This window comes from Staurois parvus, unplaced genomic scaffold, assembly GCF_062004578.1.
Source record: "Staurois parvus isolate SC_StPar_1 unplaced genomic scaffold, SC_StPar_1.0 ptg001238l, whole genome shotgun sequence".
In the NCBI taxonomy this organism is placed as follows: Eukaryota; Metazoa; Chordata; class Amphibia; order Anura; family Ranidae; genus Staurois; species Staurois parvus.
In genome coordinates this window covers 243,532-270,601 of record NW_028319034.1, presented here as the reverse complement: position 1 = coordinate 270,601, position 27,070 = coordinate 243,532, and the positions used below count along the sequence as shown (strand labels likewise).

Below are 27,070 nucleotides of genomic sequence, written 5' to 3'. Positions count from 1 at the left end.
CATCCCCAACAGCTGAGGCTCTCCATCCCCAACAGCTGAGGCTCTCCATCCCCAACAGCTGAGGCTCTCCATCCCCAATAGCTGAGGCTCTCCATCCCCAATAGGTGAGGCTCTCCATCCCCAACAGCTGAGGCTCTCCATCCCCAACAGCTGAGGCTCTCCATCCCCAATAGCTGAGGTCCTCCATCCCCAATAGCTGAGGCTCTCCATCCCCAATAGCTGAGGCTCTCCATCCCTCCATATCATACAATACAGAATGTCATTGCTCTATTAATGTGTTACATACGAAATTGGAACTATTGCCATTTTATTCTCCAGGGTCTCTGCTTTCAGAAAATATATACTCTTTGGTGGTTTTTGACTCATTTTCAGTCTTAAAATTATTTTTTTAACATGTGCCCAAAAATCCAAAAACGGCTCTGCAAAGCTTCACCATATTGTACTGTATTTATTGCACGTAACAGTTTTTTTCTCTCTTGGGTAAGTGGAAAGGTTCCTTTTCACATGAGGTAAGGCCTTAATAAATTGTATGTAAAGATATATATATATATATATATATATATACACACACACAGTATAGATACTGTATATATAAAGGATATGCAGCTCTTCACAGAGACTGACAGGTTAGTAATCCATTATCTACATGAATTTATTAATACTGATTTTATACACAGAACACATTTTCATACTAATAATGGAGGAAAGGTAAACTAAGAAAAATCCCCGCCCCCGAGGAGCTCATATCCACTCTCTGATATCTAGAAGGTGAAACTGATTTACTTCTGCTGAACATCACATATGACAAGAATCCCTCTCCACATTACTGTATTGTGATTGGACATGCTTGAGGAGCTCTTCAGGATCTATAGGTCCCATTGTGTCCTGCAGGATCATTTTGATATTTTATTAGGAAGTTCTAATAACTGTAGTGAAGCCGAGAAGAAGTGATTAGGGGATGAAAATATCAGGGGTTCTCCTGTTCCGCAGGTCAGGGCATTTTCTTCTCACAGATGTACGGTAAGCCCTGGGAACAAGGAGCATCGTACCAGCCACCTGGGCTTTTCAGGTGAGAGCAATCTTCTCCTCCTCTGAGACCATGACCGAACCAATCATCAGGCTGACAGAGGGTGCCAGAAACTGCAGGAATCAAGGAAAATAGTGACTGGGCCAGAACCGATGACAAGATCAACATAGAGAATAAGTCCTAAAGGGCTTATTAGCTTAAAGGGCACTACCAAAACCGACACCCCAAAAGTTAGACAAGCATAGGTAGCAAACAACAAGAGCATTCTGTTTACGGAACCTCTCCAAAACCGAGTTTCTTGTCTTCCCCCAGCCCAGACACCACCCCCCATTGACTTCTCCATCACATCCAACAACGCCACCATCAAACCCACCCCGCAGGCCAGTGTACTTGGTGTCATTCTGGACTCCAACCTATCCTTCCAGCCCCAAGTCCAATCTTTAACAAACTCATGCAGACTCCACCTCCGCAACATGCAGACTCCGCCCCCGCAACATGCAGACTCCGCCCCCGCAACATGCAGACTCCACCTCCGCAACATGCAGACTCCGCCCCCGCAACATGCAGACTCCGCCTCCGCAACATCACCAAAATCCGCACGTTCCTAACTCCAGAAACCACTAAACAGCTCATCCACTCCCTCATCATATCACGACTCGACTACTGCAACTCCCTCCTCACTGGCCTGCCTCGCCGCTGGCTATCCCCGCTTCAGTCCATCCTGAATACGGCTGCCAGACTCATTCACCTTTCCAACCGCTCCGTTTCCGCCACCCACCTCTGCCAATCCCTCCACTGGCCTCCACTCAGTGTCCTCCACCCCCCTCTGCCAATCCCTCCACTGGCCCCCACTCAGTGTCCTCCACCCCCCTCTGCCAATCCCTCCACTGGCCTCCACTCAGTGTCCTCCACCCCCTCTGCCAATCCGTCCACTGGCCTCCACTCAGTGTCCTCCACCCCTCTCTGCCAATCCCTCCACTGGCCTCTACCCAGTGTCCTCCACCCCTCTCTGCCAATCCCTCCACTGGCCTCTACCCAGTGTCCTCCACCCCCCTCTGCCAATCCCTCCACTGGCCTCCACCCCCCTCTGCCAATCCCTCCACTGGCCTCCATTCAGTGTCCTCCACCCCCCTCTGCCAATCCCTCCACCGGCCTCCACTCAGTATCCGCCACCCCCCCTCTGCCAATCCCTCCACTGGCTTCCGATTGCGCAACGGATCAAATTCAAAATCCTAACACTGACGTACAAAGCTGTCCACCATACTGCCCCGAACTACATCACTGACCTAATATCCAAGTACCGCCCAGCATGCGCACTCCGCTCCTCACAAGACCTCCTTCTCTCTAGTTCTCTGGTCTCCTCCTCCCATGCCCACCTCCAGGAGTTCTCCAGGGTGTCACCCATCCTCTGGAACTCCCTGCCCCAACCCATCAGATTATCACCTACTCTCCTCTCCTTTAGGCGCACCCTGAAAACCCATCTCTTCAGGGAAGCCTACCCCACCCCCTGCTAACTTGCCGACCTCCTCCACTCTTCCTACCACTCCATCCCCCACAGCTATCTCCTCCTGTGCCACCATCCCCTCCCTCCTAGATTGTAAGCTCGAAAGATCAGGGCCCTCGATCCCCTCGTGTATTGCATTGTATTGTTATTGTTCTGTCACATGTTCTGTCCCCCTTTGTAATGTACAGCGCTGAGCGAACTATCGGCGCTTTATAAATACTGTATAATAATAATAATAGAGCAAAGTCAGACGGAATCTAATAAAAAACATCTGCGATCTTACTGTCGATCGATACGGAAAAGGCATTCAATAGGAACAATTGGGGGTTTATGTTTAATACGTTAGAAAGGTTGGGGATGGGACCTAAAATGTTGAATTGGATAAAAGGATTATATAGCAACCCATCAGCGGCGGTAAAGTTAAATGGAACCTTCTCTCAATTTTTTTAAATGAATAATGGAACCAGGCAGGGATGCCCCCTCTCCCCCATGCTTTTTGTGTTGTCATTAGAACCATTATTGGAGAGGGTTAGGAAAAGCAGTGATATAAGGGGGATAAAAATGGGAGACAGGGAACACAAAGTCACTGCTTATGCAGATCACATGTTGTTCTATGTGGCTAACCCTAGGATAACATTTAAATAAGAAATGTTCAAATAAATAGTCCACACTTTGAAATATGTGACACAAAAAAAAACGTGCACAAAAAATGTATAAATGTGACAATACCACCACCAGAAAATGCTGAATAAACTCACCAGAGCTATAAAAGTAAAACATGTATTGCTCTGGGAGCGGTAGTAGTAATAGAGTCATTCATAGATGTATCTTCAGAGAATGATGTTCTGCAGAACCCAGATCCACATACACCAATTTCAGATGGAGCAAATGCTTTCAAATCAAATATCATCAAGGAAATCCACTTCTCCAAAAAAGCCCCCTTAATCGTATCCAAAAAGGGAAATGCCAGACACTCGAAAGAAACAGAAGAACTTCATGGTGCAGTATTATTAAAAAACAGCTTCCTTTATTAGGTACTCATTGCACTTAACTCAAAAGGTGTCCCAGCCGACACCGGCGTCAACAGCATACAGCAATCACAGAGAACGGACCCAGCTACTCAGCACATGCGCAGTAGCTTGTGGGAAAACGTAATGACGTCACATCGATCAAGCTCCGCCCTACGCGTTTCATCATCGACGTCCTCACGGAGCGGAGTGGATGTGAGACGTCGCAACTTCATTAAATATGCACTGCACAGGGAACGATCAGCTGGCATCAATGGGGAATCAAGTAGACAAGCCGCCCCAATGATGACAGATGTCCGCAAATGATACACAAATATATATAATCTATTAAACATCAAAAAAGTAAAGAAAAGAAAAAATATATATAAGGGAAAAAATTTATAATTAAATATCCAAATAAATATAAATATATAATTAAAGGGCCAAACACCCTCTAAAACCATATCTCAAAATCTCATCAGAATAATTTAAAGGGCCAGTATACATTAAAATAAAGGGGAACTCTAATAATACGACAAAAACATACAAAAATATATAAAATTAAAATTGAAATTAAATCACAAAGATGTCACAATTAACAATCAAATATACAAAATTAAAAATTTGTGAGAAAACAATTTAAATCGATATCAACATTTAACCCATAAGGCTGCAAAGAATTTAACTCATAAATCCAAAACGTCTCTTTTTTGGATATTTCATTACCCAAATCCGAGCCCCTCCAATGGGGTTTCACCATCTCAATCCCATAAAAGGTAAGTAGGCTCGGATCACAATTATGTACTAATTTAAAGTGTTTTGATACACTATGTTTATCGAATCCTTTTTTTATATTTCTTATATGTTCACCTATTCTTGTTTTTAAACATCTCCCAGTTCTCCCAATATATCTAAAATGACACGGACACTCCAAAGCATAAATCACATGTGTGGAATTACATGTAATCAAAGAGTTAATATTATATTCTTTCTTAGAGAATGAAGAACAAAATGACTTCCTTTTTTTATTATTAATGTCCTTTACAGTCTTACATACTTTACACTTCCTACACGGAAAAAATCCCTTTAGATTTGGAAACAGGTCGATCTTTTTCGGGGGTTCGATAACATTATGGGCCAATCTCGTCCTTAAAGACCTATTTTTTCTGTAAATAAATTTCGGTGTCTTAGGTAAAAGTTTATTCAATATATCATCTTTTAATAAAATAGGCCAATTGTTTTTTAAAAATTCGTTCAATGTTCTTCTATTGCATATTATAGTTAGTGATAAAAGGTACATTATTTTCAAATCCCAAATAAGTCTTTCTATTTCTAAGAAGCATCTCCCTATCTCTATTATTTATCGAATTTCTTTCCTTGACCAAAAAACTCCTCTCATACCCTTTCTCTATAAATCTCTCAATTAGCAACTCAGTTTGATCAAAAAAATCTTTATTATTGCTACAATTTCTCTTTATTCTGGTAAATTGACCTCTTGGGGTACTATATAGCCAATTAGGATGATGTCCACTAGATGTAGGGATGTAGCTATTTATATCCACTTTGAAATAAGTTTTAGTAAAAATTTGACCATTATCTTTATATAGGATCAGATCCAAGAAGTGTATTTGCTGATAGTCACTAGTAACAGTGAATCTCAATCCATATCTGTTCATATTAATATATTCCATAAAAGAATCAAGCTTCTCCTTGGATCCATCCCATATCATTATAATGTCATCTATATACCTCTTGTATAGCGCCATCTCTGGCCATTTATTGAAAATACTTTCTTCCTCCCATTTATCCATTACTAAATTTGCCACACTGGGAGCATACTTAGCCCCCATAGCAACACCCTTACATTGCTGAAAAAAGGTATTATTATACCAGAAGAAATTATTGTTCATCGCCAACTCTAGTAATTCAACAACAAATTTCCTCTGTGTTCTTTTTAGAAGTGATTTATGTTTAACTAGTTGCCGACCGCAGATAGCCGAATGACGGCTGCACATCATATGACGTCCCCCCAGAACGCGCTCTCCTGCGCGCCCCAGGGGGCGCGCACCCGGCGATCTCCGTGATCGCTGTGTCCTACGGACACAGCTGATCACGAGATGTGGTAAAAGGCCGATCATACCGGCCTTTTACCACATGATCAGCGGTGTCCAATGACACGCTGATCACAGGGAAATGCAAGTGCCGGTTCTCGGCTGCACTTTCCTCACGCTGTCAGATCGTGAGGAAAGTACTGCCGAGAACCGGCAGTTGTCACAGCGGGGATCGGCACCGATCATCAGGGCCACTGATGATCAGTGCCCTGATGATCGGTGCCCAGCAGTGCCACCCGCAAGTTCCGCCCACCTGTGCCCAGCAGTGCGCCCACTAGCTCCGCCCACCTGTGCCCAGCAGTGCACCCACCTGTGCCCAGCAGTGCACCCACCTCATCATCCTAATTGGCTATATAGTACCCCAAGAGGTCAATTTACCAGAATAAAGAGAAATTGTAGCGATAATAAAGATTTTCTTGATCAAACTGAGTTGTTAATTGAGAGATTTATAGAGAAAGGGTATGAGAGGAGTTTTTTGGTCAAGGAAAGAAATTCGATAAATAATAGAGATAGGGAGATGCTTCTTAGAAATAGAAAGACTTATTTGGGATTTGAAAATAATTTTATCACTAACTATAATATGCAATAGAAGAACATTGAACGAATTTTTAAAAACAATTGGCCTATTTTATTAAAAGATGATATATTGAATAAACTTTTACCTAAGACACCGAAATTTATTTACAGAAAAAATAGGTCTTTAAGGACGAGATTGGCCCATAATGTTATCCAACCCCCGAAAAAGATCGATCTGTTTCCAAATCTAAAGGGATTTTTTCCTTGTAGGAAGTGAAAGTATGTAAGACTGTAAAGGATATTAATAATAAAAAAAGGAAGTCATTTTGTTCTTCATTCTCTAAGAAAGAATATAATATTAACTCTTTGATTACATGTAATTCCACACATGTGATTTATGCTTTGGAGTGTCCGTGTCATTTTAGATATATTGGGAGAACTGGAAGATGTTTAAAAACAAGAATAGGTGAACATTTAAGAAATATAAAAAAAGGATTCGATAAACATTAGTGTATCAAAACACTTTAAATTAGTACATAATTGTGATCCGAGCCTACTTACCTTTTATGGGATTGAGATGGTGAAACCCCATTGGAGGGGCTCGGATTTGGTTAATGAAATATCCAAAAAAGAGACGTTTTGGATTTATGAGTTAAATTCTTTGCAGCCTTATGGGTTAAATGTTGATATCGATTTAAATTGTTTTCTCACAAATTTTTAATTTTGTATATTTGATTGTTAATTGTGACATCTTTGTGATTTAATTTCAATTTTATATATTTTTGTCGTATTATTAGAGTTCCCCTTTATTTTAATGTATACTGTCCCTTTAAATTATTCTGATGAGATTTTGAGATATGGTTTTAGAGGGTGTTTGGCCCTTTAATTATATATTTATATTTATTTGGATATTTAATTATAAATTTTTTCCCTTATATATATTTTTTCTTTTCTTTACTTTTTTGATGTTTAATAGATTATATATATATTTGTGTATCATTTGCGGACATCTGTCATCATTGGGGCGGCTTGTCTACTTGATTCCCCATTGATGCCAGCTGATCGTTCCCTGTGCAGTGCATATTTAATGAAGTTGCGACGTCTCACATCCACTCCGCTCCGTGAGGACGTCGATGACGAAACGCGTAGGGCGGAGCTTGATCGATGTGACGTCATTACGTTTTCCCACGAGCTACTGCGCATGTGCTGAGTAGCTGGGTCCGTTCTCTGTGATTGCTGTATGCTGCTGACGCCGGTGTCGGCTGGGACACCTTTTGAGTTAAGTGCAATGAGTACCTAATAAAGGAAGCTGTTTTTTAATAATACTGCACCATGAAGTTCTTCTGTTTCTTTCGAGTGTCTGGCATTTCCCTTCTTGGATACGATTAAGGGTGACTTTTTTGGAGAAGTGGATTTCCTTGGTGATATTTGATTTGAAAGCATTTGCTCCATCTGAAATTGGTCTATGTGGATCTGGGTTCTGCAGAACATCATTCTCTGAAGATACATCTATGAATGACCTATCACTCTATTACTACTACCGCTCCCAGAGCAATACATGGTTTACTTTTATAGCTCTGGTGAGTTTTCAGCATTTTTTGGTGGTGGTATTGTCACTAGAGATGAGCGAATCGAACCAGGCGAACCGGAATTCGATACGAATTTCAGGAAAAATTCGATTCGCGGCGAATCCGAATATTTGCCTACTTCGGGTGCGCGAATCGGATTTTTCCCGATCAGCCGGCAAAAGTGTCCCTGCAGAGAGCTCCGCTATTTCTGACAGTTCTCTGACAGTTCCTTCACATGTACAGCGGTTGAAACATTGTATCTATTAGTTTCCATTTAGGATACAGATGTTTCAACCGCTGTACATGTGAAGAAGCTGTCAGAGAACTGTCAGAAATAGAGGAGCTCTGCACATACACTTTTTGCCGGTTTGGAATTCTTATTTTCATCCTACTTCTTCTTCTTCTTCTTCTTCATCCTCATCCTCATCCTCAGAAGAAGAGGATGAGGATGAGGATGAAGAAGAAGAAGAAGAAGAAGTAGGATGAAAATAAGAATTCCAAGCCGGCAAAAAGTCTATCTGCAGAGCTCCTCTAAGTGTATCTGCAGAATGTCATTTATGGAAACAAATAGATACAATGTTTCAACCGCTGTATGGAGTGAATGTCCCAGAACTGTCAGAAATAGACAGAAACTGTCACAGAACTGTCCTTCTTCTCATCCTTCTCCTTCTCATCCTTCTTCTCATCCTTCTCCTTCTTCTCATCCTTCTCCTTCTCCTTCTTCTCATCCTTCTTCTTCTCATCCTTCTTCTCATCCTTCTCCTTCTTCTCATCCTTCTTCTTCTCATCCTTCTTCTCATCCTTCTCCTTCTTCTCATCCTTCTTCTCATTCTTCTTCTCATCCTTCTCCTCATCCTTCTCCTTCTTCTCATCCTTCTCATCCTTCTCATCCTTCTCCTTCTTCTCATCCTTCTTCTCATCCTTCTCCTTCTTCTCATCCTTCTCCTTCTCCTTCTTCTCATCCTTCTCCTTCTCCTTCTTCTCGTCCTTCTCCTTCTCCTTCTTCTCGTCCTTCTCCTTCTTCTCATCCTTCTCCTTCTCATCCCTCATCTCCAAGGGCATTTAAATTAAAGGTACAGTGTTCTGCACTAATTTAAAGGCTCTCTGAAGCCTAGAAACCCTTTTTATAAGTTAACTTCGTAGCGAATTAATTCGCATCGAATCGAATTTCTTCCTGAAATTCGCCGAATCAGCCGAATTGAATTTTTGAAAAATTCGCTCATCTCTAATTGTCACATTTATACATTTTTTATGCACGTTTTTTTTTTGTGTCACATATTTCAAAGTGTGGACTATTTATTTGAACATTTCTTATTTAAGCATTATTTATATATTTTTTTGATTCACGGATATATTTTTATATTTACTAGCGCAAATATTTTTTTGTGGTATTTGTTACACTTTATTTATTTATGGTGGATTTTTGCAGCTGGTATATCATAATAAGTGATTTATATATATCATTTTTTTCCTTTTTCCATAGGCGCCATTATATATATTTTTTCCTAGGATAACATGGCTCAACTTAATGAAAGAACTAAAACAAGATGGAGGAGGATCAAATTTGAAGATAAATCTGGTAAAATCGGAAATCCTAAACATCAATATTAGTCATAGAAAAGAAAAGACTACAAAAAGTGTTCCCTTTTTCCTGGAGGAAAAATTAAATAGGATACCTTGGAATAAAATTAACGACATCGATAAAAAGTATATATCAAAAAAAGTTTCAAAAGTTAAAAAAGAATAAGGATTTGTTTGTTAGATTTGACGAATGGAGGTATAACCAGTTATTACATTTTGTTGCAAGTCTACCACAACCGTTGAGGGAGGTAGAGGAAATGAACCCATTTGAAAAATTTATGAATGCTGAGGAAGTCCAAAACATATCACTTCAAAGATATATAAGATCCTTATGGATCTAGAGGATGTAGCACAGTGGCTAAATGGTTAGCACTTCTGCCTGGCAGTACTGGGGTCGTTGGTTCAAATCCCAGCCATGGCACCTCCTACCTGGAGTTTGCATGTTCTCACTGTGCCTGCGTGGGTTTCCTCCGGGTACTCCAGTTTGCTCCCACACTCCAAAGACAAGCTGGTAGGTTAATTGGCTCCTGTCTAAATTGGTCCCTAGTATGTGTATGTATGAATGTGAGTGACCTTAGATTGTACGCCCCTTGAGGGTTAGGGCCCTTAGATTGTACGCCCCTTGAGGGTTTAGGGCCCTTAGATTGTACGCCCCTTGAGGGTTAGGGCCCTTAGATTGTATGTCCCTTGAGGGTTAGGGCCCTTAGATTGTACGCCCCTTGAGGGTTTAGGGCCCTTAGATTGTACGCCCCTTGAGGGTTAGGGACCTTAGATTGTACACCCCTTGAGGGTTAGGGCCCTTAGATTGTACGCCCCTTGAGGGTTAGGGCCCTTAGATTGTACGCCCCTTGAGGGTTAGGGACCTTAGATTGTATGCCCCTTGAGGGTTAGGGCCCTTAGATTGTACGCCCCTTGAGGGTTAGGGCCCTTAGATTGTACGCCCCTTGAGGGTTAGGGACCTTAGACTGTACGCCCCTTGAGGGTTAGGGCCCTTAGATTGTACACCCCTTGAGGGTTGGGGACCTTAGATTGTACGCCCCTTGAGGGTTAGGGACCTTAGATTGTACGCCCCTTGAGGGTTAGGGCCCTTAGATTGTACGCCCCTTGAGGGTTAGGGACCTTAGATTGTACACCCCTTGAGGGTTAGGGACCTCAGATTGTACGCCCCTTGAGGGTTAGGGCCCTTAGATTGTACACCCCTTGAGGGTTGGGGACCTTAGATTGTACACCCCTTGAGGGTTAGGGACCTTAGATTGTACGCCCCTTGAGGGTTGGGGACCTTAGATTGTACACCCCTTGAGGGTTAGGGCCCTTAGATTGTACACCCCTTGAGGGTTAGGGAGTGATGTGAATGTACAATATATATGTAAAGTGCTGTGTAAACTGACAGCGCTATATAAGTACCTGAAATAAATAAATAAATGTAGAGCCCTCTGGGTATGTAGGCAAATGGGAAAAGGAATTAGGAATAGAAATTAACCCCCAGCAAAGGAAATGTATTTTCAATCTAACACATAAGGCAACAAACATGCGGACAGTAGAGATGAACTATAAATGTTTAGCAAGATGGTACATAACACCAAGTGTTGCCCACAAGCAGCAAAGGGAATGCCCCCCCCCATGGTGCTGGAGAGGATGTGGAGAAAAGGGCAATATGGAGCACATTTGGTGGAGTTGCCCAAGGATACAGGTCTATTGGAGGGAAATAGCTCATCATATGCGGGATAAATATCCAGGGAGATCCATGGAAATGCTTATTCTATGGTTTTGAGCCCAACTTGGAAGTATATAGGAATACAGTATTGTATCATTTAATCCGTGCAGCAAAGGGTCTGATACCAAACTTCTGGCTAGTGGCAGACGTTCCAAGGATGGTGGACTGGATCGATAGAGTGGAAAGTATTGTCACAATGGAGGAACTGAGATGTATAGAAGAGGATAAGGTGGGAATGTTTAAAAGAATATGGAGCGTTTGGATGAAATTTAAAACCTCAGAAACTTATGTGGAACTAATTAAAGCAAAGGAGGCAGCCTAAGAAGTCATGGCGATATTAGACGGAATAACAAGATATGGAGAAATGGATACAGACAGAGAAAAGGTTGAGATGATGTAGGTGGGGTGGGAGGGGATGGGTGGGGGGAGGGAGGTTGTGGGTTATAGAAGGTATTTATATAAAAAAAAGGGAGAAAAGTATACTTTGGAAGATGGAACATGTTTTAATGTTGTGTGTATAATAACGAAATAAAAAGTTAATAAAAAAAAAAAGAAGGAATCTAATAACTGGTGGGGGATGGGTCAGGGTCTTACTTTGGAGTAGTATCATAATAAGTCCCGTCCTCCCATTTCCATCTGTGAGACCGTTCCATGTGGATGATAATTGTGACAGATCAAGTAGAAAATTCTTAAAAAGTAAAAAAATAGATAATGACACAGTGGTTAGGTCTACTTCTACAGTATAGCTGACATATTCCTTCCTAGGAGACCCATTACTTGAAATGGTATGTACCCCTGGGGATCAGCCTATGAAAATTAGACCCTACCCCTTTCCCAAATCTACAGGAAGTCCTCCCACCATGGCACACCCAAGAGTCAGTTGTAGGGAGCAGATACATGCAGGTCATATGGGGCTTTTGGAATTCTCACATTTTCTTCCTCACCATTAATGACCACCAAATGAGCCTTCCTTGTCTCGCAGTCTTTCTTCGCACCCCCCCATGACTGCTCACGGGGAGAAAATTAGTAGCAGCTGAAGCCATAGTGTTTCCAACCCACCTCACACAATGGGCCAGTAGAGCCTTAGGGAAAGAGAGAGATAATGGTGTAGTTATTTGGTAATGGAACTGACAGCAGCACATATCTCAGCACGTCTGACATTGTCACCTACCTAGACTGATCCAAATTGGACCCCAACCTGACAGGAATACTACCTCTTGTGTTCTGTAACTTCTCCAAGACCATCAAACAATCTCCACAAGTGTTTAGGGCTGCAAATTATCTCTAATTCCTACAGAACCTCTTCCACCAAACTCTGCTAGCAACATATTGGCACCTCATCTGTCCATGCATCAATCCCAACAAACCATCAGTACCCCATCCACCCAAAACTCACAACAACTCATCAGTAACCAACCCACCTAATACTCTCTGCAACTAGCTATCAGCACCCCTTACACCCAATACTTCCAACAATCCAACAGAATTCCCTGCAACCAATGTTACCAGAAACCCATCAACACCCCTTTCACCCAACAACCCATCAACACACGGTTCACCCAACACCATCAAGAACCCATCAGTAACCTGTCCACCCAACATTCCCAACAACCCATCAACACCCAGTTCACACAACACCATCAAGAACCCATCAGTAACCTGTCCACCCAACACTCCCAACAACCCATCAACACCCAGTTCACACAACACCATCAAGAACCCATCAGAAACCTGTCCACCCAACACTGCCAACAACCCATCAACACCCAGTTCACACAACACCATCAAGAACCCATCAGTAACCTGTCCACCCAACACTCCCAACAACCCATCAACACCCAGTTCACACAACACCATCAAGAACCCATCAGTAACCTGTCCACCCAACACTCCCAACAACCCATCAACACCCAGTTCACACACAACACCATCAAGAACCCATCAGTAACCTGTCCACCCAACATTCCCAACAACCCATCAACACCCAGTTCACACAACACCATCAAGAACCCATCAGTAACCTGTCCACCCAACATTCCCAACAACCCATCAACACCCAGTTCACACACAACACCATCAAGAACCCATCAGTAACCTGTCCACCCAACATTCCCAACAACCCATCAACACCCAGTTCACACAACACCATCAAGAACCCATCAGTAACCTGTCCACCCAACATTCCCAACAACCCATCAACACCCAGTTCACACAACACCATTAAGAACCCATCAGTAACCTGTCCACTAAAAAATCCTCACAAACCATCAACACCCAATCCATTCAACAATCCAAACAAGCCATCAGCCCCCCATCCAGTTAACACTTCCAAAAACTTAACATCACTCCACCCACCTGTAGCTGGGTGCTCGTCCCCTGCTTTCCCAGCTCATTTGAACCCTCCTTTCCAGCTTGCCCCTCCATCACTTCTTCCGCAGAGGGACAGGAGGTGTATCTGTGTTTATTTCCCAATCATTGCCTGTTTCCCCTCCCTCCCGGCAACCAGCATAAGAGACAACAGGGGTATGATGAAACATGTAGTCCTGGGGAAAGCACTGCCTATAGCAAGCTATGGGGCTCTGAACTACAGCCTCCAGCTAGCCCTACTACATAATCAGAAGAGAGAGCAGAACTTTGGGGGGAGAGTTGAGGAGAGTTCAGTGCGGTCCAAGCAGAGAGAGTGAGAGGACCGTGCTGTGGGGTACCATGCCAAGACAGAGGGAGATTGTGTCACAGCCCAATGCTGTGTGTGTGGAGAAGCTGGACAGTTCAGAGCCATGACCTGAGTGTGGCGGGATGGAGCCACTGCCAGGATACAGACTTTGCTGTGCTACTTACTGGAGTCGTCATGGGCACCTCAGAGTGAGCGGGCCCTTTATCAGAGAGACCACTGCTGCCGTGTCAATGGGTCTGATGAGAGGGCCTTGCAGCCATTACTTATTGCTACACTAGAGACAAGACATGTTCCCCCTGGAAAGTTTTGTTTTATTTCAGATGCAATCGTTCATTGAGGAATTTCCTTTTGTCATATTTGTTATGTTGAACCGATTCATTTTCAGAATTGATTACTTTTTGTTCTACATTCCTTTTGTATATTCATTGGTCCAGGTGCAAAATTTTGCAGTTTTTTCAGAAGATTGCTATATATTCGATAAATTGTTAGCTGACTGAACAGTCAGGACTAAAGATTGCCCCTAACAGTTGCTACCCAGAGACCTTTGCCCCTTTCACTTAGTTGAAGAGGTACCACTTTGGAGACGCTGCACCATACCCCAGCCAATCCCTTAGAGTGCACTCTAATCCAGTTGTAGTATTTCTGGCTACATTGCAGGTTTACTTTGCACTGTTTATTGCTGAATTTGCTGATTCCCATGTTGTTTTTGGAGTTGAGGCGCAGAACAGAGAACCCTAAATATTAAGTGGCTCCTTCAGGGGTAGCACTCTGTCCACCCTACACTCCAAACATCTTATCGGTACTCAGTCCAGCCAAAAATCCCTCTGCACCCCGTTTATCCACCACTCCAAACAACCGATCTGCACCCCATTAACCCAACACTCTCAAATACTCCCTTGTACCAACAGTCCCCCCAATACATCAGAGCCATATCCATTCAGCACTTCCAACTACCCATCAACTCCTAACAATCCATCAGCACACAACCTATCAACACTCTGTCCACACTCCCAACAACCTATTGCATCATGTCTACCCGGCACTTTCAGCAACCCATCAACACCTCATTCATCCAACACGCACAACAACTCATCAGTTCTCTGTCCACCTAACAATCAATCAACCCATACGCACCCCATCCACCCAATACTCCCAACAACCCATAAGCACCCCATCCACCCAATACTCCCAACAACCCATAAGCACCCCATTTATTTAACACTCTCAACAACCTATAAGACAGCCCACTCACACAACACTCACAACAACCCATCAATAAACCCAACACTCACAACAACCCATCAATAAACCCAACACTCACAACAACCCATCAATAAACCCAACACTCACAACAACCCATCAATAAACCCAACACTCACAACAACCCATCAGTAACCCATCCATTGAACACTACCAACAAACATCAACACTCTGTTTACCCAAAACTAATAACAACACATAAGTGAGTCATCCACCCAACACTACCAACAACACATCAGCACCCCATTGACCCTACACTACCAGCAACACATCAGCACCCCATTGACCCTACACTACCAACAACACATCAGCACCCCATTGACCCTACACTACCAGCAACACATCAGCACCCCATTGACCCTACACTACCAGCAACACATCAGCACCCCATTGACCCTACACTACCAGCAACACATCAGCACCCCATTGACCCTACACTACCAACAACACATCAGCACCCCATTGACCCTACACTACCAGCAACACATCAGCACCCCATTGACCCTACACTACCAGCAACACATCAGCACCCCATTGACCCTACACTACCAGCAACACATCAGCACCCCATTGACCCTACACTACCAGCAACACATCAGCACCCCATTGACCCTACACTACCAGCAAAACATCAGCACCCCATTGACCCTACACTACCAACAACCCATTAGCACCGCATTGACCCTACACTACCAACAACACATCAGCACCCCATTGACCCTACACTACCAGCAACCCATTAGCAACGCATTGACCCTACACTACCAGCAACCCATTAGCACCGCATTGACCCTACACTACCAACACCACATCAGCACCCCATTGACCCTACACTACGAACAACCCATTAGCACCGCATTGACCCTACACTACCAGCAACACATCAGCACCCCATTGACCCTACACTACCAGCAACACATCAGCACCCCATTGACCCTACACTACCAGCAACACATCAGCACCCCATTGACCCTACACTACCAGCAACACATCAGCACCCCATTGACCCTACACTACCAGCAACACATCAGCACCCCATTGACCCTATACTACCAGCAAGACATCAGCACCCCATTGACCCTACACTACCAGCAACACATCAGCACCCCATTGACCCTACACTACCAGCAACACATCAGCACCCCATTGACCCTACACTACCAACAACCCATTAGCACCGCATTGACCCTACACTACCAGCAACACATCAGCACCCCATTGACCCTACACTACCAGCAACACATCAGCACCCCATTGACCCTACACTACCAGCAACACATCAGCACCCCATTGACCCTACACTACCAGCAACACATCAGCACCCCATTGACCCTACACTACCAGCAACACATCAGCACCCCATTGACCCTACACTACCAACAACACATCAGCACCCCATTGACCCTACACTACCAGCAACCCATTAGCACCGCATTGACCCTACACTACCAACAACACATCAGCACCCCATTGACCCTACACTACCAGCAACACATCAGTACCCCATTGACCCTACACTACCAACAACACATCAGCACCCCAAACACCGACCACTAGCAACAGGCTTTCATTACCCCGTCCAACCCAACACTCTTAACAAGCTATCAGCACTCTGTCCACAGAACACTTCTGGCAACTAACCTGACAAACTCTCACTCTATAAAAAGACTACAGACTGGTCCTGTACCTGGAAATATTATCAAACCCTAAAGACACATCCAAAGCCCATACAGACTGAGCATCCACATCCTGCAAATTGAATTGTGGTGACACAGACCTACAATCGCAGGGAGAGCAGAGGTGTCACCAGAAGACCCTTCATAAAAAACTACAAATCCCCTGGAATGAAATAAACTTACTGTTATCTTTCCCGATCTCTGTCAGTCTGACCACATCTCCCAGAATCCTCTGAATGTCACTGTCAAGAGAACCTGTAATATAACGGATGTCATCTCAGTTTGCTGTGTACGTGTCCTTCACCCCTCTCTATAATATGGTGCACATAGATAGAGACATTCATTTTCTGAAGAATAACATTTTCCTGGTAGTTTTGGGTGCAAGAGTTTAACAACCACAAAATTTTCACATCCGTAAAACAAATGTCATGCTTGTGAAGTCCTAACCTTACCCTTAACCCCTGGACTTAAATGGACCTTACCTCCAACCCCAAACTAAAAATGTAATTATAATCATGTAGCCCTACCCCCTTAAGAGTCGCTGAGTATTTTTGGGTTCCCTGTCTGTTCTGAGCCTGATTTGGAAGCCAAACCCCTACTGACACCAGCATAAACCTTGGCTCAGCCAAATGATCGAACATAGCGCCCGTTTAAAGCAAACCCAAAATGTCCTGCAGGACCCGAGTTTAAACGCCAATCCCCACACTGAGATATCGTTCCCACAAATGAGCTGTAGTAGATTTTTAAGAATTTGGGCTAACTCACTTTTGAATTCTCAGTTGTCTGGGAGCAGGATGTAACTGAAAGATGACTATACAAATGTAAAGGTACTCTTAGATATCACACCGGAATAAGAAAAAGATTACAACTGTTTACCGTACTTGTTGGGGCCCTAGTTGGTGCACATTAAAATCAAAGTCCATTTTGATTGAGAGCAAGATTTGTTGAGGAAGGAAACACAGTAATGGAAAACATCTTCCCCTGACTGATGATGACAAAGCTAGAGAAAGGGTCCCTTAGTAGTGAGTGAAGGCAAGGATCAGTACAGATGAGGAAGGAGCGGGAGTAGATGCCAGTAGAATTTGTATTCCAATGGGTAGAGAATTGACTTGATGAGGCAACCTCTTTTATGGCTACAATATGTTAGAGATGAGGAATTACCAGGGTTGCTGCCTTCCTAGACACATGTGCTGCAGGAGCAGTCCTGTGATCAGAGTAAAGGGAGGGGCCACAGAAGCGGTAGGCCTCAATACTCAATGGGGCTAAGAAGTCTGTGTTGCAGGTGGTAAACTGTGACAGACAGTGTCCTGCACTGATCTAGCTGAGAACAGAACAGGATATCTGGTAACTGAAGACAGTTTGGGTTGTGGAACCCTCTCACCAAGTCTGCAATCTGGATGGAGTGAAGACCAGTCGCTTGGTTGGCGGGCCCCGTGGTCTTCTTGGTCCCTCAGAAAACAGAGCTTTCTCCTGCTTGTCAGCAATGCCAGCTATCTGTAATCTTTCCGTCTGGCTATCCATTGCAACCCGATCCCGTCTGGGCCCACCGAGCCCAACACCAGCATCAAGCACAGGTCCTTCTCTCACAGTCCCCCCCCTCCCGGAAGTTCCCAGACTTCTGGTTATAAGGCTCCCACCCCTTCACCAGCTCCTCTGTGAAATGTAGTCTGCTTTCAGTCTGTCCGAGCACAACAGTCCTGCCTTCAGCATACAATTTGCACAATGCCTTGCTATACTCAAGTCTGTCATCGCTAAACTGCCGCCATCTTGTGGTTAATCAACATCCTGCGAACAGTAACAGCGCAGTGTGTTACAATCACTTTCCTATTGCAGAAATATTTATTACCAATCTATCCCACCAGTAGCTTTCAGCGCTGAAAACCAACACAGCAAAAATTTACACCCAAAATAATTGATAAAATAATAATACAGAACATCTAAGACATTGTTAAACGTTACTTCTGTCTGGTGGTGGGCATTGGCTGTACAGAGTTCCCACACTGCTATCTCATAGATCACATAAACAGCGGTAGCTGATCCTCTGCCTAGCAATTGAAGACGTCTTCCAAGGGAAGGCCCTCTGCCAGCCAAGAGCAGGAAGGAGGCATTGCCTGGAAACTCAAGAAAGTTAGAAGAGGAGGCTATGGGAAACAAGGAAGCTTGCAGCTGCAAGGAGCAAGAGTGCACTGGGAGCTCCTTACACTGTGTGGAGGCAGCCATCTTGGTAGATGTAGGGCTTTTGCTTCCTCATGTCAGAGCTGCCGCCCTGATGATCTGATGACTGGTGTGGTAGTTATAGAGTTATGGAGGAAACAGATCCACAGAATGATCAAAGAAGAAGCAGGAGGATCCTTGCAGTACATGTCCTCAGGTACGGCTTCCTCTCCAGCAAGAACAATGAACAGCACATTAATGACATCACCAAATCAGACTTCAAATGTGATAGAACTAGAAGTCAGAAGCAGCAGTTCCTTGGATGATCTCACACCACAGATATGAGTCTACAGAACAGGAGTGCCTAGGCACACAAAGTGCACTAATTAGAAAAAAGATATATTTTTCAAGGTAATGCTTATGTAGCGCCCCTCAAGTTTAGCTAGCTAGCCCGGTGTCTTTGTAATGAATACAAGGCTCCTTCCCTGCTGACAGGATTGTCCTCCCTAGGAGACTTGGCACAGTGGGTATCCTTCTGTTCAGCAACCAGTCTGTAGGTAGGCTCCCCTCCCTGGGGCCCCCTCCCAGGCTCTACTCTCCAGCACCTTGTTTCAGTCCATCTTCCACCCGACTCCCCTGCTCCACAGGCTCTGTCACATTTAAGGGTTGCCCCTGGTCACTATGCCTGGCCTCCTGCCTTGGGATTGGCCAAATTCCCTTCAACGTGCAAATCTTGGCCTCATCCCCTCCTCAGCCCCCCTTCCAGAAAGTGCTATAATTTTCTGGAAGGGTGGGAGGGCTCCAGAAGCCCTGACCTGTAGAGCCTCAGGGCCTGTACTGAAGTGAACTATCTCAATCCCAGACTGACTCATCCGAGGATTCTATCAAGCTTCTAGCTCACAAAAAATCCTATCTAGCACTAGAGGGCGCTACACCTATTACATCATCAGATAAAATTCGGTTCACAGATGCCTCCATCCCATGAATTTATGAATTATGTTTTTAATATGTTTTGTCACCTTATACGTTGCTACCCCCCTTACTTCTATCTGGCTCCTCCCCACCTCTCATCTCCTTTATGAAGGCTTCAATGTTTGTCGGTTTCTCCATCATCCTGGAATCTAGAGGAGGAGAAGATTCATAAGGTGAGGAGATCAGACCCCCATCACATAGTGTCACCCTTCAGTGGTCCGAATTACCATCCTGGGACAGTTTCTCTACTCTGGAGTCCCCTCCTAGGCTCAGATTCCTCAGCTTCAATGTCAAGGTCATACCTTTTCCCTGAGGTTTTGTTACTCCATGTGCTGGCGTCCATCTTGGATTCTGCTGTGCATGGTGGGAATCCTTTTATGCCTTCAGGTCTCTGTGGTCCATCCCCCAGAGGGGCGTGGCTGATGACATATAAGCCTGTGGCCCGCACATGCTCTTTGCACTTGTGTCTTGTGTGTTTGTGTTGCTATTACTCTGTTCTGACTCTCGTGACTCTCCTGTATCTGACTCGGCTTGTGACTTGACTATTCTTTGTATTCTCCTTTGATCTGACCCTCTGTTGCTGAACCCGGCTCGTGACCTGTGATTCTCGTCTGCTGTCCTGTACTGTTTTGTCCTGTTGTTGTTGACCCGGCTTGTCTGACTACTCTTTTGTCTCTTCCACCAGCTACACGCCATTGGCGGCGGCCATTACCGCAGCTGAGGTGTCTCGGGGGCCGCGACCTGGTTCCTGGCTGCGTCAAGTCCATCCCCACCATCAGGGGCCCTGGTGAAGGGCAGCCTGGGACTTAGACTCCGCGCCCTGAGGGACTTCGGTCTGTGGGTGGTGGTTGTCGTCAGCCAGTGCTTTACATTGTTAGGCCTGTCTGTCCGTTCCTCGGCCCCTGCCCTGACATTCACCTCCATGTTCTGCTGTGTCTGATCCACCCCTTGACCTGCCAGAGACAAAGAACCAGAATTTAACCCAACAGATGAGTGAAATGGAGGACCCTAAAACTGCCTCCACCCTGGATTCAACCAATTATCACTCATCTACCCAGATGTCCCTCCACTGGTAGATTTCATCCCGTAAAACCTGGGGAAGGAGGACCGTTACATATAATAGCAAATGTGTTCTGGAAATGAATGGGTTAATTTGAAAAATGAAAAAATTTAATGTTTTTTTGGGCCTCTGAGTGAATTTTAATATTCTGGTTATTATTATACACAATGTTTGGGTCGTAGTATGGTCACCAAAGCCATCTCACTAGAGCTGAAGATGGGGTGAGGCTGAGATTGTGGGGATCATAGAACGGTGGGGTGGAAATGGAAGAGTTGGAGCTAACTTCAGGCAGAGAAATCTCCCAATTCACATGGACCTCTGAGCCCGGGAGATGAATGGAGGGTGTAGGGAACAGAAGAAAAAGGAAGAACTGATGATTGTGGACAGGAGGGGTGATGGTAGAATGAGGGATGGGAAATACGAAGCAGGACTGTGGTCTGGGGAGAAAAAAAAGGAGGGTGGAGGACAGAGAGGACAAGACGCTGTCCATGGAATATTAGGCAAGAATATGAGCTCATCAAGAACACGGGATGGAGAAAGAGAAAGAATCAGTGAAGAGACAGGAGGCAGGCTGAGTATTTATCAAAATCTATTCCGAGAATTTGGAGAGCGGGAAACTGAATTATAGATCAATGAGGTCCGATCAGTAAACCTTAATTCCAGTGGAGGTCCAAATCGCATGTTTGTGTGATGACTCAGATCTGTCCCATCACAGCCCCCCTCCTTACAGCAGTTCCCTCAGACCCCCTGCATCTCACATTCCCCGTCACATCTGTTTCCCCTTCACTGTAGTGCTCTGTACCCCCTTCACAATGGAATCCTCTGCCCCCTTCACATCTCAACACCCCCTGCTCCCCCCCTCCCCTTCACATCCCCTGCACCTTCGGCCCCCATTCACATTACAGCACTCTGCACCTCTGGCACCTCTTTACATCACAGTCCCCTGGAGCTTTGGCCCCCTTTACAGCAAAGTCCTCTTCAGCTCTGGCCCCCTCCACATCACAGCCCCCCTAAGCTTTGTCCCCCTTTATACCACAGCCCCCTGCAGCTCTGCTCCCCTTCACATCACAGTCCCCCTAAGCTTTGTCCCCCTTTATATCACAGCCCCCTGCAGCTCTGCTCCCCTTCACATCACAGCCCCCAGCAGCTCTGGCCCCCCTTCACATCACAGCCCCCTGCAGCTCTGAGCCCCCCTTGACATCACAGCCCCCTGCAGCTCTGCCCCCTTCATATCACAGCCCCCTGCAGCTCTGAGCCCCCCTTGACATCACAGCCCCCTGCAGCTCTGGCCCCCATTCACATCACAGCCCCCTGCAGCTCTGCCCCCCTTCATATCACAGCCCCCTGCAGCTCTGAGCCCCCCTTGACATCACAGCCCCCTGCAGCTCTGGCCCCCATTCACATCACAGCCCCCTGCAGCTCTGCCCCCCTATATATCACAGCCCCCCTAAGCTTTGTCCCCCTTTATATCACAGCCCCCTGCAGCTCTGCTCCCCTTCACATCACAGCCCCCCTAAGCTTTGTCCCCCTTTATATCACAGCCCCCTGCAGCTCTGCCCCCCCTTCACATCACAGCCCCCTGCAGCTCTGCCCCTTCCTGCACATCACATTCCCCTGCAGCTCTGGCCCCCCTCTACATCACAGCCCCTTTCAGCTTTGTCCCCCTTTGTATCACATCCCCCTGCAGCTCTTGCCCCCTTCACATCACAGCCCCCTGCAGCTCTGTCCCTTCATATCACAGTGCCCTGAAGCTCTGTCCCTTCATATCACAGCCCACTGCAGCTCTGGCCCCCCTTCACATCACAGCCCCCTGCAGCTCTGGCCCCCCTTCACATCACAGCGCCCTGCAGCACTGGCCCCCCTTCACATCACAGCCCCCTGCAGCTCTGGCCCCCCTTCACATCACAGCGCCCTGCAGCACTGGCCCCCCTTCACATCACAGCCCCCTGCAGCTCTGCCCCTTTACATAACAGCCCCCTGCAGCTCTGGCCCCTCTTCACATCACAGCGCCCTGCAGCTCTGGCCCCCCCTTCACATCACAGCGCCCTGCAGCTCTGCCCCCCCTTCACATCACAGCACCCTGCAGCTCTGGCCCCCCTTAACATCACAGTGCCCTGCAGCTCTGGCCCCCTTCACATCACAGCCCCCCTAAGCTTTGTCGCCCTTCATATCACAGCCCCCTGCAGCTCTGCCCCTTCATATCACAGCTCCTGCAGCTCTGGGCCCCCTTCACATCACAGCCCCCTGCAGCTCTGCCCCCTTCACATCACAGTCCTCTGCAGCTCTGGCCCCCCCTTCCAGATCTTCCAGAGAATGTAGTGTGGACAGTGGGGGGAGATCTTCCAGAGAATGTAGTGTGGACAGTGGTGGGGAGATCTTCCAGAGAATGTAGTGTGGACAGTGGGGGGAGATCTTCCAGAGAATGTAGTGTGGACAGTGGGGGGAGATCTTCCAGAGAATGTAGTGTGGACAGTGGGGGGAGATCTTCCAGAGAATGTAGTGTGAACAGTGGGGGGAGATCTTCCAGAGAATGTAGTGTGGACAGTGGGGGGAGATCTTCCAGAGAATGTAGTGTGGATGGTGGGGGGAGATCTTCCAGAGAATGTAGTGTGGACAGTGGGGGGAGATCTTCCAGAGAATGTAGTGTGGACAGTGGGGGGAGATCTTCCAGTGAATGTAGTGTGGACGGTGGGGGGAGATCTTCCAGAGAATGTAGTGTGGACGGTGGGGGGAGATCTTCCAGAGGATGTAGTGTGGACGGTGGGGGGAGATCTTCCAGAGAATGTAGTGTGGACGGTGGGGGGAGATCTTCCAGAGAATGTAGTGTAGACAGTGGGGGGGAGATCTTCCAGAGAATGTAGTGTAGACAGTGGGGGGGAGATCTTCCAGAGAATGTAGTGTGGACGGTGGGGGGAGATCTTCCAGAGAATGTAGTGTGGACAGTGGGGGGAGATCTTCCAGCGAATGTAGTGTGGACGATGGGGGGAGATCTTCCAGAGAATGTAGTGTGGACGGTGGGGGGAGATCTTCCAGAGAATGTAGTGTGGACAGTGGGGGGAGATCTTCCAGAGAATGTAGTGTGGACGGTGAGGGGAGATCTTCCAGAGAATGTAGTGTGGATGGTGGGGGGAGATCTTCCAGAGAATGTAGTGTGGACGGTGGGGGGAGATCTTCCATAGAATGTAGTGTGGACTGTGGGGGGAGATCTTCCATAGAATGTAGTGTGGACAGTGTGGGAGATCTTCCATAGAATGTAGTGTGGACAGTGGGGGGAGATCTTCCATAGAATGTAGTGTGGACAGTGGGGGGAGGTCTTCCAGAGAATGAAGTGTGGACAGTGGGGGAGATCTTCCAGAGAATGTAGTGTGGACAGTGGGGGGAGGTCTTCCAGAGAATGTAGTGTGGACGGTGGTGGAGATCTTCCAGAGAATGTAGCATGGACAGTGGGGGGAGATCTTCCAGAGAATGTAGTGTGGACAGTGGGGGGAGGTCTTCCAGAGAATGTAGTGTGGACAGTGGGGGAGATCTTCCAGAGAATGTAGCATGGACAGTGGGGGGAGATCTTCCAGAGAATGTAGTGTGGACAGTGGGGGGAGATCTTCCAGAGAATGTAGTGTGGACAGTGGAGGGGAGATCTTCCAGAGAATGTAGTGTGGACAGTGGGGGAGATCTTCCAGAGAATGTAGTGTGGACAGTGGGGGAGATCTTCCAGAGAATGTAGTGTGGACCGTGGGGGGAGGTCTTCCAGAGAATGTAGTGTGGACAGTGGGGGGAGGTCTTCCAGAGAATGTAGTGTGGACGGTGGGGGGAGATCTTCCAGAGAATGTAGTGTAGACAGTGGGGGAGATCTTCCAGAGAATGTAGTGTGGACAGTGGAGGGGAGATCTTCCAGAGAATGTAGTGTAGACAGTGGGGGAGATCTTCCAGAGAATGTAGTGTGGACAGTGGAGGGGAGATCTTCCAGAGAATGTAGTGTGGACGGTGGGGGGAGGTCTTCCAGAGAATGTAGTGTGGATGGTGGGGGGAGATCTTCCAGAGAATGTAGTGTGGATAGTGGTGGGAGGTCTTCCAGAGAATGTAGTGTGGACAGTGGGGGGAGATCTTCCAGAGAATGTAGTGTGGACAGTGGTGGGAGATCTTCCAGAGAATGTAGTGTGGACAGTGGGGGAGATCTTCCAGAGAATGTAGTGTTGACAGTGGGGGGAGATCTTCCAGAGAATGTAGTGTGGACAGTGGGGGGAGATCTTCCAGAGAATGTAGTGTTGACAGTGGGGGGAGATCTTCCAGAGAATGTAGTGTGGACAGTGGGGGAGATCTTCCAGAGAATGTAGTGTGGACAGTGGTGGGAGATCTTCCAGAGAATGTAGTGTAGACAGTGGGGGAGATCTTCCAGAGAATGTAGTGTGGACAGTGGGGGGAGATCTTCCAGAGAATGTAGTGTGGACAGTGGTGGGAGGTCTTCCAGAGAATGTAGTGTAGACAGTGGGGGGAGATCTTCCAGAGAATGTAGTGTGGACGGTGGGGGGAGGTCTTCCAGAGAATGTAGTGTGGACAGTGGGGGGAGATCTTCCAGAGAATGTAGTATGGACAGTGGGGGGAGATCTTCCAGAGAATGTAGTGTGGACAGTGGGGGGAGGTCTTCCAGAGAATGTAGTGTGGACAGTGGGGGGAGATCTTCCAGAGAATGTAGTGTGGACAGTGGGGGGAGATCTTCCAGAGAATGTAGTGTGGACAGTGGGGGGAGATCTTCCAGAGAATGTAGTGTGGAGGGTGGGGGGAGATCTTCCAGAGAATGTAGTGTGGACAGTGGGGGGAGATCTTCCAGAGAATGTAGTGTGGAGGGTGGGGGGAGATCTTCCAGAGAATGTAGTGTGGACAGTGGGGGGAGATCTTCCAGAGAATGTAGTGTGGACAGTGGGGGGAGGTCTTCCAGAGAATGTAGTGTGGACAGTGGGGGGAGATCTTCCAGAGAATGTAGTGTGGACAGTGGGGGGAGATCTTCCAGAGAATGTAGTGTGGACAGTGGGGGGAGATCTTCCAGAGAATGTAGTGTGGATGGTGGAGGGAGATCTTCTAGAGAATGAAGGATAGTAAGAGTGAACTCACATGACATGATGATGATGAGGATGATGACGATGAAGAGGAGGAGAGTGCAAAGTGCTGACAGAAAGCAAATCAGGTCGGAGGATGGTTGGGGGATCCACCTGGTCATGATGAGTCTACTACATTGAATTCCGTTCTGGGAGCAAAAGGATGACATTACTCTAAGCCTAGTGTCATTCTCGGTATCTCCTCTTATTCTGTATGTATGGACTCTGCACAGTCCCACTTCTCCTGTCCCGGATGCCGGGTGTTATTCTCGGCATCTGTCCCTATTATGTATGGATGGACTCTACACAGTCCCACTTCTCCTGTCCCGGATGCCGGGTGTCAATCTTGGTATCTGTCCCTATTCTGTATGTATGGACTCTGCACAGTCCCACTTCTCCTGTCCCGGATGCCGGGTGTCATTCTTGGTATCTCCTCTTATTCTGTATGTATGGACTCTGCACAGTCCCACTTCTCCTGTCCCGGATGCCGGGTGTCATTCTCGGTATCTGTCCCTATTCTGTATGTATGGACTCTGCACAGTCCCACTTCTCCTGTCCCGGATGCCGGGTGTCATTCTTGGTATCTGTCCCTATTCTTTATGTATGGACTCTGCACAGTCCCACTTCTCCTGTCCTGGATGCCGGGTGTCATTCTTGGTATCTGTCCCCATTCTGTATGTATGGACTCTGCACAGTCCCACTTCTCCTGTCTCTGATGCCGGGTGTCATTCTCGGTATCTGTCCCTATTCTGTATGTATGGACTCTGCACAGTCCCACTTCTCCTGTCCTGGATGCCGGGTGTCATTCTCGGTATCTGTGGTATTATGTACACCTTTGCTCTGTACAGTGATCCGTACCTCGGTAAGCTGAATGGTTTCCTGAGGGACTCTTGTTGGGTGTTGGGTCTTCCTGAAGTGGCTCAATGTCCTTATACCGCACTGACATGTCCTGTAGAAGACCCCATTATAGACAGACAGATCCATAGATTACAGGACAGACATTTCATTACTCTCTGACCTTGTCATCTTGGTGTTGTCCTCTCAGTGGTTTGGAGCTCTCCGGATGGGATGAGCTCTCCGGATGGGATGAACTCTCTGGATGGGATGAGCTCTCCGGTTGGGATGAGCTCTCTGGATGGGATGAGCTCTCCAGATG

The 27,070-nt window shown here is 46.4% G+C and overlaps 1 pseudogene; it reads right to left on the bottom strand.

Moving 5' to 3' along the window:
* Positions 1–627: 627 nt before the first annotated feature.
* LOC149437962 (asialoglycoprotein receptor 1-like) lies at positions 628–26,860 on the bottom strand (annotated as a pseudogene).
* Between the last annotated feature and the right edge of the window lie 210 nt (positions 26,861–27,070).